Consider the following 19,875-nt stretch of genomic DNA (forward strand, 5'->3'; position numbering starts at 1 on the left):
GAATATCGTTCCCTGTGCTGTTCAAAAGAAATTGGTTTTTGATCTATTTTTATATGTAGTAGTTAATATTTGCAAATCTCAAACTCCCAAATTTGCTCTAACATCTTATAGCTAATCTTTGAGCAAATCCCACTGACTCTGACTTCAAACCTTACCCTAAATCCAACCACTTCTCAACACCTTCCCTGCCACCACCCTCGACCACATAACTAGCCTGCCTTGTTTGGACCACTGACATAGCCGTCTAACTGGTCCAGCTGCTTCTGCCCTTACCTTTCTACAGAACCTTCCAAACGCTGCAGTCCAAACATCCCTTTAATATAAATTACTCCTCTGCTAAACTCCCTCTGTTATCTCCTTTTATCACACTGGATAAAAATCCAAAGGCTTTACCAGAATGTGCAAAGCCTTAGGTTATCTGGCTCCAGAAATTTCTCTGACTTTATCTCTTTCCACTCTCACACATGATCACTTTGTATTTGCCACTTGGGACCTAATATTGTTAGTAGATGTGCATTTTGAGTAATTTCTGAAAATTCTGTATCACTCCTTGGAGCATTAAGATCACATAAGATGGAAACCTTGGGTTTTATATAAAAATATTGGTTGCAATTCCTGGGTAAAAACAATCGTCATTATAGTTGAAGTTGCAGTCTTTGAAGAAATGCAGTTTTTTAATGCACTTCTCTATTTGAAAAAAAAATAAAAGGGATTAAAATCACTCTTAAATTCTCTTACAGTTTTTCAAAAAATTAATTTTAGCTAGATATAATGTTCCACTAATAAAGACCATAACACCAGAGATGTAACTAACTTGACATTTTCTAAAGGGAGAGAATTTACGGACATAAAAATCTGGCCCTGATTTATCTTTTAATATGCTTATCCAATTCCAATTTTGATAATACCTAGCAAAAAGTAGACCTGCAAGGTAAGTCCTCCTTTTCCCTTTTTGAGGTAAAATCACTGATACAACGAATAAGAGCAGATTTTACTTTAGCTTCTATTCAAACACACATTTCAGGAAAGTCTCCACAATGAAATTTTTATGAGTATTTAAAAACTAAATTTGATTTTCATGTTAAACAAACTAGTATAAAACTGAATAAAGAAGTGTCTTCCGATTCTTTTCTTACTTAAAATTGGTTGGGTTCTTGCCACCAGTATCTAATATAAAACTGAAACTATAGAAGTATTAAAGGATAAAATGGGATAATTTTTTAAAATTATGGTACAATATACATAATAGAAATGTTACCATTTTAACCATTTTTAAGTGGACAATTTAGTGGAAATAAAGGCATTCACATTGTTATGAAACCCATGCCACTATCCATTTCCAGAGTTTTTTTATTATCCCAAACTGAAACTCTGTACCCACTAGAGAGGAACTCCCCACCGGGCCTCCCCCAGCCACTGGCAACAACTGTTCTATTTTCTGTCTCTATGAATTTCACTGTTCTAGGAACCACAGACAAAGAGAATATTATGTAATATTTGTCTTTTTGTGTCTGGCTTATTTCACTTAGCACAATGTTGTCAGGGTTCATCCGTGTGGTACCAGGTACCAGGATTTCATTACATTTTTATGCTGAATGATTCCATTATATGTATACCACACTTGGTTTATCCATTTATCTGTTGAAAGACATTCGAGTTTTCTCCACTGTTTGGCTATTGTGACTAATATACCCTGCTTTCAGTTCCTTTGTGTCTACCCCTAGAAGTGGGGTTGCTGGATTTTTACAGTAATTCTCTGTTTAGTTTTTTAAGAACCTTCCTTCCTGGTTCCTACAGCAGCTGCATCATTTTATATTCCCACCAACAATGCACAGTGGTTCCAGTTTCTTCGCATCCTCTCTAACAGTTCTTATTTTCTGAGTTTTTTTTTTTTTTTCAGTCGTCATCCTAATTGGCGTGGGAATAATTCTTTCTTCATCTCAGAAATGAAGTGGCCCTTTCCAAATATGATACAAAAACAAGACAAAACAAAAAGAGAAGTCAGGAAATAATATACTGATGAATTGGACCACTCAAAAATGAAAAATTTTTAAATTCCAACATGGCTGAAATCACCGTAAGAAAAATCAGCCTAAAGATGAACTAGAAAATAAGTGCAAATTTCAGGCAAAGAGTTAATTCCCCTGATATAGAAAAAAAGCCCCTTCAACTAATTAAGAAAATAATTAACAACCAATGAAAAAGTGGAAGAAGGAGATAATTAAAAATTATCAGAATAAGAAACAGATAGATCTTAAATACATGAAAAGACTGTATGAGTCTTAGATTATCATCTTCAAGATGGACTGATGGTATCTCCTGCATTGGGCTAAAGATTCAATGGTAAGTACTCAATAAATAAATTTCATATATTTTAATTAATAATCCAATCTAAAAGGAGAGCAAAAAAAAGTCCACTTAGGACTGAGACATAAGGGAAAGTAGTTTTTAACTTTGAATTCAGCTAAGAAATTTAATTTCTTTAGACCCAAGATCTAACAGACAACCAAGCAGCCTAAGGTATGAAAATATAAGCCAAGTATTGAATTAGATTAAATCAAGTTAGTCTCAGTATAGTAGTAATTTATGAAGAGACACTTCATAAAGAATACAGGGGAGTTTTTCAACCAAACATCTATTTCTGAGGAGAAATCGTGAAACTTTTTGGGTACTCTTAATAGAAAATTGTCAAAGGCAGTACTATAAAAATCTCTTTCAATGCCCCCATCAAAGGTTGAAGTCACCAATCACATTATTTATATACCTGAAGATTTCTAAAAGTCTTCACTAACTCTGAAAAATGTGGCTTTAGTGAGTCTATTTGTGTGTAACTCTAAGAAGCCTCATTAAATTTGAGAACGATTCTTCCTTGAGCAATACTCCTTGACAAGGAAAATCTATTGAAAGTTCATGAACATTTGAAATGGGAGGTATTTAGTTGTCATGTTTCATACCAGGAGACCGAATGATCAAGAGAATTTATGTAGCAGCCCTTCGACTCTTACCCCTCAAGCTGTCAGGGAGGAAGAAATTTCCCTCTATCCTTCTACGTTCTTTTGACTGATGCAAGAATTAAATTGACATGAGACTTTAACAACAGAAAATCAAAGAGAAGTTTAGTAACACGTATACATGGGACAGAGCAGGAAGACGAGCTCTCCAAAATGAACTAAAACCTTCACCTAAATGTCATCTTCAGCTAAAGACAAAAGAGGATGTTGGGGGTAATGGTTGGGGACTTCAAAGGGGAGGGAGGCAATTCACACAGAGATAAAAGGCAAATGTTTCCTAAACAAATGTTTGCTGGGCCAGGCAGGGCTAATGGGGTGCAGAGTGGACTCTGATCTTTGAGTCCTGCCAAGTTTCTCCCACCACGCCTAGCCCGTGTTCTTTCCAGATAGCTCTGGTAGTAAGTCTATTCTGGAAACCGGCGCTTTATCTAAATTCTTTTATGCAGTTAAGGGGGAGGTGACTAGAAAAATGTCCTGAGTCTTGTTTTTTAAAACAGCCTAAATTAATCCTCATGCCAAAGAGACACATTTTGGGGTGGCAGATTTTCCTTCCATATAAAAACATTATTTAATGAGTAATTAATATTCATCTAAAGGTATGCAGAAAACTAAAGTTAATGAACTGAAAACATTCTTTTCTACAGTAGATATTAACTTTGTCCCAACTTCTATTAATAAATATAATTTACTCCCTATTAAATATTGAACGTCTTCCAGGTGCCAAATGCAGTTCTTGGTGTTTTTAGATAGAATAGTGAACAAATGTGAAGAAATCCCTGCCTTTGAAAAGGCTACGTGACAATGGGAAGAGACCACAAAAAATCATAAAAACAATTAAACAAAAATGTAATACAATATGTAGATGAGGAACAAATAAAAGGGTAAAAGGGACTAGACAGTGACCAGGGGATGTTCTCTTGTATAGAGCATTTGCAGAAGACTCACTAAGGAAGTCATGCGTCGTAAACCACAGGGACACTGAGAAAAGGATGTTCCAGCCAAACGGAATGGTGAGTGCTGTGGCCCTGCAGTGGGTCTGTGTGTGAAATCTATGAGTAACAGCAGGGAGGACCTTGTGTGTGTAGAACAGTGAGCAAGTGGGGAAAGTCAATGGCAATGAGATCAGGGAGGCAGCCAGAGGGAAATTCGCGCAGGACTTTGCAGGCTGTTGTAAGGATTTCGGATGCTACTCTGAGTCGGATTGTTACCAAGTAACTCAGGTCCCAGTCCAGGCTGAGCCCCCCTGTCCCGGGTCAGAGAGGCTCTTTTTCCGACTGGATTTGGAAATAATGAAACCAATGCAGAGACCGTACCAGCACAAGCTTTATTCAATGGCCAAAGAATGCAGAAGCAGGACCTTAGTTTGCAAATTAACTTGGCAACCCAATCTGAGCAGAGACACCATAGGAGGGCTGAGGTACACGGAGGGAACTGGGAAGAGTGGGAGGAATATTCATGAGTTACTGAGAACAGGGGTGTGGTGTGGACCCAGAACTGACGCAACTCTCCTTTTCCATCCTTGTAAGGGCTTTTCCAGTTGTCATGGCAATCGTCAACTGTCATGGCCCTGGTGGGTGTGTCATTTGCCGCTAATGGATTACCGTGGGTGTTTAAAAAGGTTCAAGGTCTACCGGAAGTCAAATCCTCCGCCATCTTGTGCCTAGTTGGTTCTAACCAATTAGGTTAGATTTTTGTTTTTCTCTTTGCAGCTGCCTCCTGAAACTTGGGTAAGAGTAACTGGCTTCTAATGAACGGAGAGGCAGGGGTATGATCCTGGGGCAACCGCCCTGATAACACGATGAGATGTCATTGGATAGTTTTATGGTGAAGAATGATAAGGTCAGATATATTTTTGAAATTTCCCTCTGGATGCTCTGTAAGAATAGACATTTGGGAGCCAAGGTAAGGAGAACAAACAAGAGGTTCTTCCAAGAATGAAGGTGATGGTGTCTTTCTCATCATATAGCCTTTAGATGCCTGGATGGTCGTTCTTGCTGAAAACAATTGCAGCTGCTGAAGAACACACAGTGCAAAAATGTGGCAGAAACTGCTGGATATCTGCTAATGTTTTCTTTCTTCTTTTCTGGTAACAGAACCCTGGTTAGTAGTTCGACACATTGATGAGGAGATCCTATACTCCCCACTTCTCATAGTCAGGCCAAGTCACAAAGTTCTGGGTAATAATAAGTCAGTCGAAATTTTATGTGAAAACTCCCAGTGAATCTCCTTAAAGGATGGGAGCGACCTCTTTGCTGTGCTATCTTCTCTCCGTGCTCCACAAAGTGCAGACAGGTGCCCGGGGCTGGAGCAGACTTCTTAGATTGGTACCAGGAACAGCGGGATGGAAGGTACCAGGTCCCAGATGACTACGGAGCCTCCTGGAAATTTCTATCTTGTTCATGTCATTGCTTGTGTATTCCTATTAAATAAAGCAGAAGCTAAGCTTAGCAAACATAGGAGCAAAGGGGAGAGCAGATTAATGAGTTTTGGAGGCTTCTGCAATAGTCCAAGTAAGAAATGACCAGGATTCTGCAGGAGTTGAAAAATAATAGGTAGTGAGATTCAGGATAGATAAAGGATGATCCAATAGGATTTGTTGGTGGACTGAATGCAGGTTGTTATTATAAAGGAAGACATCAAGCATGTACCTGTATTTTTAGCTGAAATAAAAAGGAATGGAATCAGTATTTACGGATTTGGGGAAGATTGCAAGTGGGACAAGATGTTTTGTTTTGTTGTGTTTTTGAAGGGCAAACCTAACCAAGACTTAATTTGGGGTATGTTCGTTTTAGATACTGTCATATTTCCAAATTGAAATATGGCAGGGGCATCCGATAAATGATTCTGCAGTTCAGGGAAAAGGACTGGGTTGGAGATAAAATTATGGACTCATCAGAGATCACCTAAGGAATATATACGGATAAAGAAGAGGTAGAAAGACTAGGTGATGAGCAACAATGTTTATAAATCCAAGAGATGAGGATGACCCAGCAAAGAAAACTCAGAAGGAACAGCCAATGAGGTGTCTTGGAGGCCAAAGGGAGTGGGGTAAGGAGTTGTGTTTCAAGAACAGAGTGATCAACTGTGACAAACGCTGCTGATGGATCCCATTGAATGCAAATCAAGAAGTGACCACTGGACTCGGTGACTTGAGTGCCATGCATGATTTTGAAAGAGCTGTCCATGTTAAGTGGGTGGGGATGGGGAAGACCTCACCGAAATGGACTCAAGAAACGGTGAGAAGTTAGACATTAGAGACTTCCTGTATAAATAACTCTTTTTAGAAGCTTTGTTGTAAAGAAGAGCAGAAAAGTGAGAAAGTAGCTTTCAAATTTTTTCTTTCATTTTCTTTTAGATGGAAAATACTATAACATGTTCATACATTCATGGGAAAGATGCAATAGAGAGAATTAGTGGAATAGAGACACAAAAGAGAGGAAGCCATGTCCTGCCGTGGAGCAGGTGACAGGGAACGGAGTCTGGTGCACACGTGGAAGGATTGGCCTTTCCCAGGAGTCAGGTCAGAGTGTGATTTCCTGTTTAGGTTTTTATATGTGGTTGCTGGAATGTCAGGACATTTTCTTCTGATTTCTTCAGTATTCTCAGTAAAGCAGAATACAAAGTCTTTAGCTGAGAGTGATGTTAGGGGCTTGGGGACAGAAGAGAAGATGGGAAAGAGTCAGGAAGAACAGTGGGAAGAGGGAATTGAACAGGGGAAGGGCAGTAGGGGGGAGCCACTGGAAGTCGTGGTCATAAATGGAAACTGGGTCCAGTCAGCATGGTGGTGAGTTTTTCTCCAGCCATAGTCTCTCTGCTGGTGTAAGTGCAGAAGAGGTAGAGGGCTATATTCACGCAGGACTGGGCACTTGGCTAGGAGAATACACTGGACGGAAAGAGGATCGTGGAAATCAAGAGTTTATATAAGGGGATGGTCGTCATGATGAACCTTGAATCCAAGTCAGGTAGGAGAGAGGTGAACTGCACGAGGCAAAGAGGAGGGAGAAGATGTTAGAGCTGGTGAATTGAAGGCCCATGGGTGTAAGGTTTTAGATATCCAAAGTCTAGTAGGAACAAACAGAAGAATGAAGGCAGTGATCCGAGTGTGATATTTGAAGTTAACATTACAGAGAGGGTGTCACCGTGGGTAATGGCAAAGTCTACGGTATGACCACGGGCTTGGTTCTTGACGTAGGTTGCAGGCTAAGATTACTGGAGGAGAGATTAAAAAACAAAAACAACAACAATGACAACAAAAACTAGTGACCAGGCTATGTTGGGAAGATGACCTATGCGGGCACCACACTCACCAGGACTCAGAGAGCTGACCGTATTAAGGATTCTCTAGAGCTTCCCATCTCCAGACTTCCTAGGCACCCGGATTCCTTGAAGACTCTAGGAAGTCTTTAGATGAAAGCAGCAAAGAGAGAGTGATAATAGGTGGTCAGACTACTCCTGTACCCTGTCAGCTAAGCTGTGTCTTAGCTATGTGAGTGCCCCAGAACCCTGGATGATCCTCTGTTGGGTATAATATTGATAGATATTTTACCCTTTTTTATTAAGTGCTCACCAGGCACCAAAGAAAGAAAGGTAAGTAAGGATGGCACAGTTTCTGGTATTAAGGTAATCCGTCTAATGGGGGGCCAGACATGAAAACAATTGCAGTAATACAATGAAAAGGCATTTCAGCCACCCTTGGCATAGTGACAGCAAGAAACTAGGATAGGGGTAGGTTTCTGAAATGAAATCATTCTGAATCATACACAAGTCATCCCCTGGATGCAGTTCAAAACTGGATCCAGCCTACTTTGATTGTCTCAAAAATAGCTAATGAGTACTACATAAAAGTGCACGAAATGCAGAGAAGATACAATGGTATCAGGTTGAAATCTTGGCTTTATATTGAATTATATTGTGGGAGCTCATGTCATAGGTGAGATTCCCTATTGTTAATTTTTTTTTTTCTCCCAGACATTTAATTTAGGCAGCCCACGGAAGTTCCGTTTCGCTAGGGGCAAAGTTGTTCTTTCATGTTACATCAAATTGTCTGAGTCATGTAAGCATTTGTTTAAAATATAAAACCAGAGCTTCAAGTAAGAAAAATACCAGGGGAAAACAAAACCGAGTACTGAAGACACAACACACTAAGTGTTCTCTCTCTGAACGTATTCACAGAATTTTCTATGAGAACTTTAAACAGGCTCAGTGTCAGCAGGATAGCATGTTCTTTGTTGTTTTGGGAGACTTTTTGAATCAAATAATAGTCTTTATCAAAATGACTTATAATGCCACCTGATGGTTGGAACTTACTTCTTAATAATTATCATCTTATGCTAGTAAATAACCCATATCAAAAAAAAAAACTGTATAAAAAAAAGAACTTACTCTGTCCCTGGGGTTATGCTTCACTTTTCTGTTGGACATTTAATACAATATCATAGCTTATTGAAAGGAAAACCAGTATTTTTTAGTTCTTTAATTTATAGTAATAATTTGCCTGAATAATTTTTCAACCAAAGAGGTAACAGTGTATGTCAACATTCACTTCATCATATTTAAATTGAGGCTAAAAATAATATCTATCTCATGAGGTAATAGTGAAGATTATATAATATGTTGTAGAAAGTTATGAAAAATGCTCGATAAATGTTCGCTAACATTATTACTACCCTTGCCATCCAAATTATGGTAATGATGACACAGCTATTTTATTTTGAATCATTACAGTTACAAGTGAACAGAACCCAAGCAATGGCTGGATAAACACACAGTGAAGCTTAATTGAATTTGCAGAGTGGGAGGAGTAACATAAGGGCTGGAACAGCATTGAGCTGCAGAAGACAATGAGATGAAGCCCAGGAGAGCCATCAAAATTCTCTTTCCATTTCTCTTGTTTATTTCTGCACATCTGCATCAGTTTTCCATTTCTGCATGATGGCTTTCTCTGCTTCTCCTCTTTAACAGGAAATGGCGTTGCCACAGCCCCCGAGTTTCCATGTGGTGGTTCCAGTCCCACACTGTGACTAACTAGCAACTCTCAAGACCATTTCTAAATAGGAGAGAAAGTGTGATCAGTCCAGCCTGGTTCAGTAAACTCTTCCTGACCTTGTCAGCATCGAGGAGCTGACACAATTTCAAGATGGCTGTCACCTCACCCCCAGGATGCTTGGCAAGTTTCCAGAGGAAGGACCATTACTGTTAGCAATGCCAAAAAGTCATGCTGTGTCCTACTCTTGGTTTCTGAGCCAGTATGTGTCTTTCCTTGCCATATATCCAAAGACGTCCTACCCCCAAGTCAACTGTCTGATGCATAACAACCAACACTTGACTACTCCATAGCTGGGGAAAACCTGAAGTCATGCTCGTCCCTTCACCCAGACGCATACCCTTGGGACTGTATCAGGAGTCTTTAGGACAGAACCAACTCAAACTAACTTAAAACTAAAAGGGAAATTTATTAGGTCAAGTTATTTGTTCTAGACTCTAGATTCAGACTCAACTAGACTTCAGAGTTTAAACAATTTTCTAGTACATCTATCTCTACGTTTACTGCTTCCCTCTGACTGTAACCTTGGTATCCCCTACTATAGTTGGACTTCCTTCGTGTGTCTGGGGAAGATGGGTCACTGTTAGATTCTTAGTGTATTTCCTAGTTTTCTCTCCATTATTTAAATATAGAATCCAAGGGGAGACTCATGAATGATCTTGTTCTTGTCATAAGCTCACCCAGGACCAGTTGGTCTATTTAAGGAAAATGGAGTTCAGCCCATGGCCAAGTCTGCATCACATGTTTACTTCTGAGTCTGGGCATACAGGTGAGGGGAGGGACATACTCTGTGATTGACAGTTCCCCCTGGAACCTCAAGTGTGGGGGAAAAATGGCTCCACAAAGGCAGATATGCTGATAAGATATTTTCCAATCCATTCATATATTCCAACCTTAGCTGCCCATTATTCACATTATGACCAAGTATTAAATGTCTTCACCTAGTGTGCTGTAATTATTTCAAATGTCACACTAGGGGGAGAGTGAGGAGGTGCTGGGGTTCTCTGTCCCATGAGGTCCAAAAGGGCTAGGAAAAATACAGGTTTCCAAAAAACGGGGTGCTGGTTGGACCAAAACATCTGAGGGGCTTTCAATAAATTGAATTTGTCTCAGTGAAACTCATTCTTTCTCTAGTTCATTTTCAATCTGTCCAGGGATGGATTGTCACCCCCTGGTATACTGTGACCTGAAGTTACAGCCTTCATCATGGCCAGCGTTTCCAGTAAACAATGGTGGGGGAAAAACAGAAGGGATCCTTCACGAAATAAATGTTGATCTTTTCCTTGTGCAGTGCTCTTTGAGTCCTCCCCGAGAGGAGCACGAGGAAGGCTCCCCTGTGTGTGTGTGTGTGTGTGTGTGGCCACACACGTAGGTATGCAATCACCACTTCCTTCCTAGCTCTGAGAGTCACCCAAGTGATACTTGTTTTTATGGGTCACTGTTCCTCAGAGTTTCACCCTCCCACTGCCCTGAAACTTCCTGGGCTGTCTTTTGACTTCATTCTGGGGGGTGGGGGGGGCGCTCAAATTGCTAAGAAACATTCCCACAAGACACTGCCAGTCAGGACACTCTCCAAACCCTATTTTTACCATGAACGCTCCCCGCCTGTGATTATGAGCTGGGACCAGTGCTCGGCACCCCCAGCACCCCTTTTCTCTGCTGACTGAGCTCAGCCACAGACCATGGGTGGGTAACAGAGGGATGAGGTAGGAGCCTTTCTTATCATGACCCGGTCCTGACCCTTCCTCCTGACTGCCTAATGTAGTGATGGAATGAGATGTAGTGATTACAATGAAATGCAAAGATTAGTACTTCCGGGAACAAATGATTACTTCCGAGAACAAATATTAGAAGACTGCTTTAAAGACATGGGAAGTGGGGGGGGCAGATTTGATACATAGACACCCAATATTTCAATTCTGTACTTTTTAAATCATTGCATCAATTTTACCCGTAGGACCTGGTGTATCCACCTCCTGCAGCTCATGTGATTCATGATTAATTTTTTTTGTCATGATCTGAAATATTTTAAATCATTGACCCAGGTTTTCTTCATGCGCTTATAGGTGAATGGAGGTCTGGAGCGTATCCTGTGTTAAAACTAAACATCTCAAGGTGCAAACAACACACTTTCACATATATGGTTATTTGCTACTGTTTCCACTAACATTCCATCTTTGATAAGCTTTCAGCCTAAGATCCAACAGATAATAGCTCAGTCAAATGCTTCATTGTAATGGGGTGGACCATCAGTTTCTCCCTTTGGGATGGGAACCCCCCTCAACCCCCCACCGCCCAGACATGATCCTTTTCTGACAGCAAGTTCCACTCTCTCTGAGAGTTTATTATTCTCAGCCCTTCACCTGATACTAAAATAGATCATTGGTTAGAATTCCGTAGATGGAAAGTAGCCAGCTTGTATTTACAAATGGAGGAGGGGGAGGTACAGTATGAGGATGGGTGGGATCTCTCGCAAGCCCAGGGACAGGATGGCATTGCAGCCCACAACAGAATCTGGACCTCAGAAGTGGAAAGCCATGAAGACTCATTTCCGCCTTTTGTCTGTACTCTGCCCTGTGCTTCTGTGTCCTCATCCTCTTTGCAGGCTCATTCTCTTTGTTTTTACGTGACTAAGTATGGCTACTCACAGACTGATTTTATAGCTCTGGACACATGCTGAAGTTGTCTCTAAGTTTGAAGAGAAGCTCAGATTGGCTTAATTTAAGACAAACGCCTTCCCCTAGTCCACAGGTTGGGCTAGCTGAAAACCTAATGGAGGAGGGGGGTGTGTATTTTGAAACATCAGACGATCTTTTCAGGATGCAGTCCTGAAGGTGAACCATCAGAATGGAATTTCGCCATGTGGCGAATAAGCCCATGTTTTTATCCTAATTCATCTGAGAGCTTGTCTGGACTTTGATGTTTGAAATAGGTGTGGAATGTCTGGGGTAATGATAACCATACTAGTATCAGACTTTTGTATGTTAATTGCAGGCTTTCTAAGCTACCTAACATCTCTTTGAGGTTGGTCAGTATCATTATAATTATGCCAGATTTAGGGGTATGAATTTGGAGACATGGGAATTTAAGATGCCATGCTGAGGGGTCAGGACAAACCCAGGATGTGAATGAAAGTCAGAAGGCGCTATAACTTAGGCTCGTAAACTTCGGTAATGTTACTGGATTTCAATCTCTGTTCCATCTGGATTTCTATTTTCTTTTCACCATTTCTCATTCCTGGTGCTCTCATGTCCCAATTGATTTTCATAATAGATTTTTTTAAATTAAAAAACCTGTTCTTTGTGTAATAACAAATAACAATGTCATCTGTCTACAGCAATAGAATCCTATATGGTTTTGCAATTTTTTTTCTTGGGTAAACATTCACCCTTGACTCCTTTTTTTCCAACTAATAATCATAATGATGGTGGGTTTTATTTTGCTTATGTTTGTAAGCAGAATTGGAGCCTGCAGGGACATCTGCTTAAATGAAGTGTAGTCTATTTAAATAGCTTTCTGTCTAACCCGCACTGGGGAAATATATTTTTGGTTGGAGTATGGTGGGTGGCTAAGGCAGAACATAACACTGTTCAAAAACGTGTCTGTTTGTGTTTAAATACGAGTAATTCCACTCTAATGAGGAGAGCAGGGGTCAAAAGATCAATTTTGGTATTTGAAGTTTAATATTGAGCCATAGAGGAGTCAGGTCCTTGAAGCTCACAGTCTCTTCCATGTGTCCTTTTAAAATCTGTATCAACTGAATTTTTAGAAGAGGGAATGTCAGCTATAGAAGTGGGTAAGAGACAAAAGGCAGAGTGTGCAGGCATCACTTAGAAGAGTTAAAGGGAGGATGCTGCCAGGTGTAATACTTCATCCATTCTGTCCTTCATCCTTTGTATGTTTTTTGTGACCCTACCAAGCACTAGGGCTGCAGGGATGTACTGAAACCATTGGATGCTTGTCCTCTGGGAAATAGAGGAATTGAGCTCTTGCATAAATAAACTTAAAATTATAATTATGATCATTTTTAGGAAGAAGAACCACATGAAGATTGATCAGCCTAGAACTGATCTGGTCTGAGAAGCCAGGAAGGCTTCCCTGTGGAAGGAAGGGCTGCATTTAACTCTGGAGGAAGCATTCATAGTAGACTCTTCATCCATGCACAAGGATGCTTATTGCAAAATGGTGAAGAGTGGAAAAATATGGTATTTCAGGTATAAATTCTCTTCAGTAGGGAAATGCCACATCTGTAATATAGGATTACCCCCCTCACAAAGGGATATCATGCACCCACAAAAGAATCAGTGAGAGCTTTGCTTTTGGACGTAGAGGGATTTCCATGAAGCAATATTGAGCCAGGATAACAAACGAACAAACATGCATTAAAAAAAAAAAACAAAACAAAACACTGGAGTCATTCTAGAGAGTGATTTCCTCAAGGGAAACAGAGGCGAAGTCAGGGGAAGACACTGAGCTTTTCAGGCAGAAGGAACAGCACGTGCAAATGCCCTGAGGAAGAAGAGAATCTGGGTAAACAGATGGCTGACAGGAGGTTGATGGGGCTGGAGCTCAGAAAGTGAGGGCAGGGGGTACAGGATGAAGGGAGGTGGAGATGCCAGATGTTTAGAGAAGTAGACAGGCCAGACCACGCAACAGACCACATTAAGGACTTCGTTGTTGTCATTCAGTACCTGATTTATACCTTGGAACTATTCTGTCATCACACACTGGTTTCAGCCATCGCTGGGCTGGTTCTTCATTACTATGTGCACATTAGAATCTAAGACACCATGCCAGCTACAAGGAATTACTCAAGACAACCTGGTTTTCCAATTCACGTACCCCTCCTGACCACCCTGCTTTTTCCGTGAAAGGGTATAATCTGGTTCTGTAGAGCTCAACTCTTAGACTCAATATCCCTCTATGTTTTTGAACAAATAAGGTTGAAAGTTAATATCTCTTCCTTATACTAAAATAAATGGAAAATTATTGACAAAATAACTTATATATATGTATTTTTAAAAAGTAATTTCATGCCCTAATTTGTAATCTAAGTACAAGGAATTCTTTAAAAAAATACTTTTTTAGTATGTAAATATTCATCTGTAAATATTTGCACATAATTCTACAAGGAAACATGAAAAAGCTATCAGATACTGGACCTGCGGTGGCCAGGAAAGGTGGGTGTGTTTTATCGGTAACTCGGATGCGGTTTTGCCGGTGCTGCGATGTACAAAATAAAGAATAATTCTTGGCATATATCTCCATTAAGCAAAATACATTGTCACTAGAGTCCTACAGTGCAATGTGTACTAAAACTGTATTTTTACATTAAAAAAAAATTAGAAGTAGAAAAAATTAACTTACTTGCAAAAAATTAAACTTAGTTGCAAAAAAATCTTGTATGCATATGTGGAAGAGAGAAACTCTAGTCTTAAGTAATTATTAATGGGTTTTTCACCCTCGTTATGTCTGGCAAGACTGCTGTTACTTGCACAAGACAAGGGGTAATTTTCCATTGTGCAGGACACGTTACAGGACGTATGTCATCCAGGTCCTCACCCACCAAATGCCAGGAGAGCCCTCAATCATTGGAACAGTTTCCAAATGTCCCCTGTGGGTTGGTGTTCCAGTGAGAACCACCGATGTGATTGGAAGACAAGTCACTGGGAAGATTAAATGATACCAGAAGACGTCAGTAAGAGCCCTGAAAATCAATGAAAGGGATGTTACAAGGTCACGTAATTTTGGCAGAGAAGTAGTAAAGGGTTTAAGGCTTGTGCATTTTTAAAGAGCACCCAACAGTCAAAACCAGAATTAGGCAATGTGGAAATAGAGATGGGTCTTGGGTGATGGATCCCGCAGAGACGCAGAAAGGAACAAGAGGGCGTCACAGGCTGGAGAGCCACTGAGTAAGGCGTAAAGGCGTCTGGGAGGCAGTGAGATAGGACTGCAGACATCCCCAAACAGACCTTGCAGAAAAGGCAGCTGGAGTTGGCAGTCTTCTCCCACCCCTCCTCGTCCTGTCTCTCTCTCGCTGTTTTGATTACAGAAGTACAAATTCTATCCCAGATCTCAGCTGACCTCTGTGAAATCCAGTCCAGGTGGTGAGTGACTGAGGACACGGCGCATGCTCGCTACTGCTGTTCTGCTAAGTAACTCATGCAACGCAGGACAGCCACGGAGGCCCGTGATGATGTGAATAGCATTGGTGACAACGGCTGTGACATTTCGCCACTCTAAACTGCCCTTGCAGGTGGCTGTTTATATTCATCCATAACAATGAAAAATAGCTAACAAATGACTTCTCAGAAGTTAGGTGAAGCATTTTAAAAGATACTAAACTGGACAATTTTCATTTGCCTTAGCAAATACTGGTAACAAAACACTTTAAAAAAAAAAGCGGTAGCTATAATAATCAGTAAATAGTCAGTACTTTATATCTAATATTTTTCTGTCAGCATCACTCCATGTTCCGCCCCGGTGCCTAATTCCATGATGATACGTTTTCCCAGTAAATACTGGCAAGATTTTTAAAGTTATTTCTGTGCGTCATGAAACTTATTATTTTCACACTTGACCTGCCCAAGAGGAAGAGAAGAGAAAAATACACTCATGACCAGATAGGATCTAATGCGTTTAGCTATTTAAAAATAAAAGATGATGGTTTTCTGCATTTTTAATTACCAATTTATTTCTCTTTACTTCATTTCCTAAAATAATTTGTTACAATTATCTAACCTTTTATGGATACTTCTAGATTGAAAAATAATTACACAGCAATACACTGTAATTTTGAGGAATGGAGGAAGCACAAAGTAGAATAATGTGTTTCCCATCCATCTAAAGGAATTTAGTGATGCAAAAAAAGCCAGAAAAACAATTATTCATCTACATATGTACCTAATTATATTTAATTACATTTGTTTCTACACCTCTTTTCATAAGGAATCACACCATCTTTTTTGGACTTCAATTTATATATTTAAGCTGTTCCATCTTTATACACACATGCAGCACACACACATGAGAATCAAAGATGCAGATAAACCTAGAAATTCCAAGGCATATCTACTATCTTTTATTAATTTTTCCATCCATGCCCTGATCAGTGCCTGACATGGTGCCTTTCCTACCCAAAATTCTCAATTAATGTGTGTTGAATTAATGACACTTACATAACACTTTATGTAACAATTTAAATGTGGCAGAGAGAGAAAATGATTATGAGGTTCATTTCAGTAATTTCCACAGTACTGGTACATGAAATATCATAAGACAATTAAACTAATGCAATGATTCATCCAGCAGTAGGTTTTTCCAACACTCATAGGAATATTGCTTCTTAATTTCCCCTAAAGTATCTGGGGAAAATGTTATTGACAAAAATATCTAGCTTTTTATTGTTAGCTTTGACATTCTTTCTGTATCAGTGGCTCTATCTGCCTGGAAGCCATTGCCTTGAAGTGTATTAAAATGTTTATTTTAAAGCTCTTGAAAGATCCAGAAGCTTAGGGCTCCTTTTGTGTACAAACAATGACTGAGACCCTACGGTAACCCATTGAAATAGCTTGTCATTTTTCTAAGAAGTTTTGAAGAAACACATCTGCCAAAAGCAAAATAAACAATCAGGAAAAAAAAATGTCACTAAGAATATAATTTTCTTCTTTTCCAATAAACTTTAGTTGCTTTGTCTCTTCTAGGATTTCTGTATCTTTTATCTTTATGTGTATTTTTGTGCATCTGTATGTAACTGTGTGAGTCTATTTCATATGCAGGTTGTTACCTCAATTAATTTGTAAGTACTTTGAGGATTGGAAAAAAAAATACCTGATGCTGCTCTTGGGAGAGTTTTTAAAAAAATTTTTGGGGTGGGGCAGGTAATTAGATTTACTTGTTTACTTTAGAGGAGGTAGAGGGGATGGAACCTGGGACCTCATGCATGCTAGGCATGCACTCCACCGCTTGAGCTGCACTCTCCCCCTCCATAAGGCTGCTTTTGAATCTCTTTGTGTAATCGCACTCCATATAGGAAAACCGAGAGCTGATGAATGTAATGTAACATTTCCACTACTTCGTTCTTGGACTTCAGCCTGAATTTTGTAGAATGGGGTAAGTAAGGAGTGAAGGCTGACTTGAGGTTTGATCAATAGATACTGTCTTGGGAGCCTCTTAACATGAGTGCAATCTTGTTACTTTTTATGTATTATTTATAAAATTCTACTTTTGGTTCCTGTTTTCAATCTAATCTATCTGTTTAATGGGAGGAGGGTGTAGCTTAAGTGGTAGAGTGCATGCTTAGCAAGCATGAGGTCCTGGGTTCAAACCCCAGTACCTCCACTGAAAAACCAAATAAATAAATAAATCTAGTTACCTCCCCACCGAAAAAAATATTTGAAAAGGAAAAACAAAAAATCATGGAGTTGAGAATTTATTTGGCAGTTTTCATGTGAAAAGACAGGTTTATGTTTGCTTTCCCATATCTGGACTTAGTTCCTTACCACTATTCTTTCCGTCCTTTGACATCTCCCTTCCTATAGATTTAGAGAGGTCCCCAGTATCTTAAAACTAAATTTCCCATGACCCTGTTCCTGCCTCTTCCTATCTTCACACCCATGGTTATCTTATTTTTTTCCTTCCCTCCACTGATAGTTTTCAGTGGCTTGAAACTCCACCTGTTTCTTATTTCTTTGCCTTTGACGTCCACATCCAATCTGATTCCCAAATCATACTGATTTTCAGTCTCACTGGCTGTTGAACTGGTCTCCTTTCCATTTTCACTGCCTCACCCTTGTCAAACTTTTCACACCCCAGCTCTTCCGAGAATTTATCCCTAGAATTTATACCAAACGGAATCGTTTGTTAGATTAGGCATTATTTCACCATCAGTAGAGACAGGTCTGTGTTTTTCAATGTAGCCGTCAGGGCTCTTCACAATCTGAGCTTCAGTATAATGATAGTGGCCACTTACTGTGGTCTTAGCTCTCGTCATGCCATGATACGGGTTTTACAGATACAATTTTTAGTTCGTAATTCTCACAGCAGTCCTAGGCAGTAAATAACATTGCTCTCACCCTATAGGTGAGGAAACCTCTCTAAACTTTATTCCTAAACTTACCTTCCAATACATCCCGCCATGCCCATGGCCACACGTGACAACGGATGTGTATGGTCCCAGAATTCCCTTTTACTTTCTCACGCCTAGCCTTGAACTCTGTTCTTTCAGCGTCTAGTTATACATCAACTTCCCTCTCCTGCCAAGCCTGTTCCGTCCATCAGGACCCAATTCAAATTCCAACCACTCTGTGAAGTTCAGGACTCCCCAGTGATCTCAGCAGTTCATCACTTCTTCCTCTTACCTGGTTCAGCACGGAGGGCCTTTCCACTGAAAATTCCTGGCTTGTGCTATTATCTCCCCTTTCCTGGGCCGGCATCCCCTCTCCTCACCTAACTTGTAGGCTCCTTAAGTTATCAGGTCAATTTTATATATTCTCTCATCGCGTGAAGGATGGAAAGCCCTGAGCATTAACGCCTTTAATGGATTTTTCCTCTCACTCATATTTTCCTTTTATTTGCTTTGAATAATTAACATTTTAGTAGATATCCTTCCTGGCGATTTCACTTGATTTATGCATGAATGCATATCTTAGTAAAATTCAACTTCCCACGGGCCCATTTTAATTTGTTTAGTTTACATATTCCTGCTTAAAAAAAATACGATAAGTGTATATTTACAAAAGCTGTTTCAGAATGCTCATAAATATTGCTCTTTTAATCCAGCATTATTTCTGAACACCAGCAAGTGAGGATCCACACAGAGAACACAAATTGAGTCAGCCAGAGGACTGCAGGCCAAAAATGAAGACCAGAGCTGCAAAAACATTAAAAGTTGAGACACGGAACTTAGTAAAAACAAGAAAAAAAAGTGAAGTGTGTAAAACCAGAGAAGTCTCCACATGCTGCTGAAAAAAGGAAACTACAGATCACAGACGCCACGGTCTGGAAGTTCAGCCTTGCGCTGCGCTGGGACTTACTTCTACTTCCTACCTTTGACTTTTGCTCTGTTTCAGTGTGAAGAATGTGTAAATTTCATTCTCCAAAGGCTACTCATCAGGCAGAGGATAACTCAAATCTCTAAGGTTAACATTTCCCCCAAGTGTTTTATTCGGGGCCAAATAGCTATAAAAGTCATTTTAAAAGTCAGTTCCAGGGATAAGGGTATATAGCTCAAGTGGTACAGCGCATGCTCAACACCCAGGAGGTGCCGGGTTCAATTCCCAGGGACCTCCTCCAAGCAGAACTCAATGAGGAAATCTAGTCACCCACCTCCTCACAAAACAATGCAAGCAAAAGTCAATTCCAGCTTTGGGTAATATAGACATCAAGCCAGAAGTTTAACATACGCGTGTTTCCTTCTTCCCCGTACGAGGTTGCATTTTAAACGTTTGCTGCAAATGGCTGTATCTTGGAAGACCCCGTGATTATACAATTATTAAAACACTTGAAACAGATTTACTGAGATGTAGACAAGGAAATGTACAATGAATTTTATTAATTGCTGCAGTTACTTTGTATTAAAACCAATTCCATACCATCGCTCCATTGCACCCCGCCTGGAGTGACCTGCTTTTCGCGCCGGCACTCCTATTTCAAATAGCGCCTTTTCATCGCAAGCCACTAACCAGGGCAATCCAAAGTCGGTCCCACATCTTTGATGATGTTTAAATTCTTCTTTCTTATAAGTAGGTAAATTCACAAGCACTTTCTTCCCGCGCTTCCGCTTCCTGCTGTCTTCCAAGCCTGGACACACTCGGACGGGGG

General features: G+C 40.0%; 1 long non-coding RNA gene across 1 annotated transcript; it reads right to left on the minus strand.

The window, feature by feature from the left end:
• Positions 1 to 4,354: 4,354 nt before the first annotated feature.
• Positions 4,355 to 19,770, minus strand: LOC123613912 (uncharacterized). Its single transcript, XR_006721342.2, has 3 exons — positions 19,647 to 19,770; positions 18,790 to 18,925; positions 4,355 to 5,430 (listed from the first exon to the last, which is right to left on the minus strand). It is a non-coding gene; the product is annotated as an uncharacterized LOC123613912 (long non-coding RNA).
• Positions 19,771 to 19,875: the final 105 nt, after the last annotated feature.

The sequence above is a fragment of the Camelus bactrianus genome, chromosome 20, assembly GCF_048773025.1.
Source record: "Camelus bactrianus isolate YW-2024 breed Bactrian camel chromosome 20, ASM4877302v1, whole genome shotgun sequence".
Lineage (NCBI taxonomy): Eukaryota > Metazoa > Chordata > Mammalia > Artiodactyla > Camelidae > Camelus > Camelus bactrianus.